The sequence below is a fragment of the Cupressus sempervirens genome, chromosome 8 (genome assembly GCF_028749045.1).
Source record: "Cupressus sempervirens isolate cs-2001-9-10 chromosome 8, ASM2874904v1, whole genome shotgun sequence".
NCBI lineage: Eukaryota > Viridiplantae > Streptophyta > Pinopsida > Cupressales > Cupressaceae > Cupressus > Cupressus sempervirens.
The window spans coordinates 774,086,039-774,091,763 of NC_143125.1; the positions used below are offsets into that span (position 1 = coordinate 774,086,039).

General features: G+C 32.8%; 1 pseudogene; it reads left to right on the plus strand.

Moving 5' to 3' along the window:
- The first annotated feature begins 3,735 nt into the window (after nt 1-3,735).
- On the plus strand, nt 3,736-5,497 carry LOC149544702 (TPR repeat-containing thioredoxin TTL1 pseudogene; annotated as a pseudogene).
- Nucleotides 5,498-5,725: the final 228 nt, after the last annotated feature.

The window sequence follows — 5,725 nt, forward strand, 5'->3', positions numbered from 1 at the left end:
TTTACATAGGTTACTAGTGTTGTTGCCTCATCTTCATTTGATTCAACCTTCATGGCTACATAGACAACTTCATCATCATTCTCATCAAAATCTTCTTCTTCAACAATGTAGCACTTTTTACCCTTGTCCTTGTGGTCTCTACTATCATCTTCTCTTTTATTCTTGTACATTTTTCCTTCTTTGAAGTTCTTCTTCTATAGAAATCTTGTAGTAATGTGACCTATCTCATTGCAACTAAAAAAAATGATAGGAAGCTTAACTTTGATTTTACCTTTGCCTCTATGTAATCTTATAGCCAACAATGCTTCCAAATACTCTACATCCTCCTCATCTGTGTTGCTATCACTTGATGCATACTTGATCTTTCTCTTCTTCTTCTCTGGCTTCACCTCTTCAATGTCCAACAATAGTTTGGCCTTGAAAGAAGATTCAATGTTTTCATTATCAAAGTTAGATAACTCAAATGTAGTAAGCCTACCCACTATTCCTTCAAGAGAGAGTTTGGTTCTTGTTATACATCCTAATTCTTGTATGGTTAATACTCTAATAGCATAAATGGGGAGTGGGGTTCTCAAGACCTTGCTATAATCAGTTTCATCATCTAGAGTACCATTATCACTTCTTATTGCACTTACTACTTCTTTTATCCTAGAGGCATATTGGCCAATGTTCTCACCTTCGTCCATTCTCATTTCATCAAACTTTCCTCTGAGGCTTTCTCTTTTTTCTCTTTAGACATTATCATCTCCTCCATAGATGTTTGACAAGGCTTTCCACATTATGTACATCCTTTGATATCATCAAACTTAGCATAATTGAGGGCAGACATAGCCTAATTATGCTCCTTCTTTTTCTTCATGTCTTCTACAGTAGGAAAACTATTTGGATCAATATGTTCTACTGTGATTATTGTTTGTACATGATCACCTAAAGATCCAAGGTGTAGCTTCATCAAACTCTGGCATGCTGCAAAGTTATCTCTATTAAGCTTGGGAACCTCTCTCTTGGGAATTTTGATCTTTTTTGCTTCTAGCACCTTCAAAACAAATAAGTAGATGGCTCTAATGCCAATTGTTAGAAATGCTTTAGAATAACTGAGAGGGGGGGTGAATCAGTTGTTCAAGGTCCAAAATTTCCTAATCAATCTTTTTCACTAAGTATAGTGAGCCCATTCAAACTACCATGCATCCAAGCTTAAACCTTCATCCTAGCAAGTTATTGATAAATCAATATGCAGAAATGAAATACATAAGATCAACACATAACATAGTGATTTACGTGGAAACCCAATTTGGAAAAAACCACCAGTAACATGCTACCTTATTTCTCACTCTTTTGAAGTGATGTCCTATTAAAAGCCTATCTTGTTAAAGGCTACAACAAACTGTTAGATGTCACCTTGTTAAAGGATTTCAGCACCCTATTAGGAGTGTGTCTAGTTAAAAGACTTTAGAACATTCAACTTGGAATGTCACCCTATTAAAAGATTTTTTAATGGCTGCTAGGCCAACCTAAGTCCATAAGATATTTCCTCAACTCATACAATTGTAAGAGAGTAACAATTAAGGGATTTTGACCTGATACAACTTACAACTTAACTTGTAGATTTTAGATCACAATTTTTTTCATACATTTGCTTAGCTTTCTATCTCTACAATTTTGAAAAATCGTCCTCCTTTCAAGCTTTGTCTCATTGATTCTTTGTGATCATTGTGCCAATGCAATCTCCTCCTTGTGGTCATTTGTCGAAGTAGAGTCTCTCTACTATGTTATTCCTTCTCTGTGCCTTCTTCTTGCCACTACACACTCCACACACTCTTTGATTCTTGACTTTTAACTTCTTAAGTAGAAGTTTAGAATGCATTTCCCACTCTATTCTTCTTTGTCATAATTGGATTTGAATTGATTTAGAATGATATGATGTAACTTTCCCTCCAATTTATTTCTTCTAGAAACATCATGTGAATCCACCTATATTGGCCTAAAAATAGTTAACATAAAATTCTTTGACACCAGCTCATCATCCTTATCTTCCATTTGGTTTACAAAATTCAATGTAACAACCTTATTAGCTTAGATCTAGCAAATCTTTGACTTTTCAAATAATACAGTAGCTCAACATTATTGAAATAGTGGGGCTTGACAAATACTATGTTACTCAGCACCTTCTATGCATTCACTCGGCATCCACTAAATTTTACTGATGCTCGGCACCAACTATGTTTTCAGTGCTTGGCACCTAGACTTTACTCGACACCTGAACACTTTTAACACACTATATTTTGTATTTTCTCGACACTAACTAAAAAATCTATTCGGAATGAACTACCTTGCTCAACACCCACTAATGAATTTAGTCAAGCTTTGCAAACAACCTTGTTACAACTTATCCTGCCAATGTTTCTAGGTGTGGCCAACCTATGTATCTTCAAGTATGTTAACAATACATCATTTTATCAATGTATTAACTATTCATTGTTCTTTATTACAACATCATAACTCAACCTTTCCCTTAGGTTCTTTTGTTACATCTTATTGATTAACTCCTCCTCATTAATCAACTAGGTGATAGTACTTGGATCATATAAGAAACTATTATTCCAGAAAATACTAGGTTTGACATCAGTGAAAAAAAAATGATTGAAAACATTCTATATCAACAATCTCCTTTATTCATCATTCTTAAACAATGATCTTTTTCAATCATAGTTCAACACATTGTTGTAATATAATCAAGTAACTAGGTATGTATTAGGTTATAGTCATAATTATTAGATATATTTGGATTTGATCCTTATTTTAAAAAATTCTCTAAAATAAAAAGGCTCATAGGTCTAAACAAATGCAAGAATAGTAAATTAGAAATCCAAAACATTTCCATGGGCATTTATAAAGATTGTAGAGTAATAGTGACATAGTAAATTTAAATTTGTATGCTCAAAATCTTAATTGCAAAGTGGAGGAACAAACAATTCATAAGTTGTTTAGTTTTGTTTACTTTTTATTCCATCTTGTGGCAGTGCTATGGAGAGAAATATTAATTAGTGTCCTTCAGTTTAGCCATCAAAATTAGCCTCTACATCTGATTATGTAGCCAACCTAAGTACATAATGAATATATCATGATCCATCATGTGTCTTCTCCTTTGGAGTGCCTATAAAATTTACTTTTCTAAACCTACACTCTTTGCTCTTGTCTTTTCCTCAAATTTTGTCAAAAATATATCAATTCCTTTTGTATCAAATTAAGATAAAATGATCTCTTAATCAACATTTTAATTGCTTTCACCTTGCATACTACTTGTTTTTTTCTTTGAATTCACATTTTTAAAGGGACACTGAGTTAATTGTGTGCTATGCATAGTTCCAGATGATCAAAATTATCAATGTATTTTTTTATTAGCTGAGCTATTGAAAGAATAATATTAGTATTGGACTAGCCTATATCTAAAATCCACAATGGTTAGATCAAAAATGTGGACAAGGTAGAAACAAATGTGAAAGAAAATGTTGCAAGTACAAAGATAACTTATTAGCTTTTGTTGTTGCAATAGAGCTTGTACTAACCATCATTAAAAGAAATCAATATTGTTAAAGCATATTAAGAAAATGAGACAATCTTCATGATTGAAATTAAGCCTTACTATTATTTATATCCATGTTATTTCTTTTACTTGCAAAGCTAGAAGAAGTAGGAATATGGAGAAAATATAAATTTTTTGATGTAGGATGATGTATGGTTTTATTTTTTGGACCTCATCTTGCAATAGGTAACTTAATTAATACTAGATTAGCTTATACTAGAGGAATAGGTGGGTTTGCCAATGCTAGTGTTAATAGTGCATTGATGTCATACCTACTAGAAATATTTTCTCAAATGGGAACCTTTGAAACATTTTTACCAATGGTAAAATTCTCAACAATGCCAAAAAAGAAAAAAATTTATAAGGGAGATGGTGTTCATCCACATCATGTCTTGGGATCTATAAATGTTAAAAAAGGGAATGATAAATTTGATTCAGTTGTAACTAGAAATATCCATGTTTTAGGAGAATTAATGTTGTTGAAATGAGTTATGGCAAGTGCACATCCAAAGGATGTGAAGAATACAGGGAACAATAAATACAAGAAAGGGGAATTTGCAAAGGCACTTTCTCTATATGATAGGGCTATATTCTTATCACTTGGGAATTCTTCCTATAGAATTAATAGAGCCACCACACTCACCTCCATAGGTAGATATGAAAAGGTAGTACAAGAATACCAATATGTGATCAGATTAGATCAATCCTGTGGTTGTGTTTATCAAATACTTGGATCTCTCTATCTCAAATTAGGGAAAGTAGAAAATGCCAAAAGAAAATTTAATCTTATAGGGAAACAATTAGATAGGATTGATATTTAGAGAATTTAAAATATGGAGAAATGCATGACAAAGGTGTCAAAAGATCAAAAGGTTGGAGATTGGAAGTCTATATTGAGGGATAGCGATGAATTAATTGTGGTTGATGTTGACTCTTTATCATAGGTATTTATATATAAATCATAATCATTGTTGAAGCTAAATAGATTAGATGAGGCATAAGTAGTTTTAATAAGTTCAGATAAGGCGACATGTTTTGCCTCATCCACTTAGTTCCATGGTATCATAGGTGATGCTTATGTTCTTATGCTGAGAACTTAGGTGTGCATGGCCTTAGGAAGGTTTGACAATGTTTTTCCAGCTGCAAAAAAATCAGATCCATTAGATCCATGCAATCATGAAGTCTCTCAACTACTCATAATGGCCAATCTTGTGGCTAAAGAACATTCAACTAGAAATGAGCTCTTCAAAATTGGAAAACATTTAAAAGCATGTGTAGCATATGGGGAAGGGGTTCAAAATGATCCCTTGAATGCAATTTTTTTTATAATAAGGAAGCCTACAAATCAAAACTTGGTCAATGGAAGATGTCAGTTGAAGATTGTAATCTATACCTTAGTATTCAACTTAACTATACCAAGGTTATTCTCAGATGGATTGCATCAAATATAGAGATTTAGTAGTGGGAAGAAGCTCTAAGGGACTATGAAATTATTAGGAGGGAAGTATTGGGGGATAAAGAAGTTTCTTAGTCTCTCTTTTATGTTCAAGTGGCATTGAAGAAGTCTCATGGTGAGAAGATATACAATATGAAATTTAGGGGAGAAGTTGAGGTTGTTTACAATACTGATCAATACAAAGAAGCCATTAGCTCATTGGATTTGGCACTAGCTCTTTTCAAATCAAGATCAAATGATCAATGCAAGAAGATCTTTCCATTTATTGATCACCTATATGGAAGATGCCCATTAGTCAAATTTCTTATGGTGGAAATTGAAGACAATCCACCATCACCAAAGTCGAAGAGTATAAAATTTTTCTCATAGTCAAGATTTACAAGAATGGTGTCAAAATCAAAGAAATTATTTGCCCAAGCTAGCAACCTTTGGAGAGTTCAGTGAAGTATTACATCTAGGAAGATGCAATCTAATCTATAAACATTCCCATAGCATTCACCAATTCACTTTTGACATATCTACATATAGGTAAAGTAGATTTATTCAATTAGGAAGAGTAATTCTTGGATTTTTCTCAAATTCTTTGTGGCATCATTTGACTTTCCTTTAAATTTTTATTTCTTTGAGGATGAGTTTTCCCTATTATGGTTTTGTGTAGTCTTGATGGTGATAAAAGAAAAGTTGGA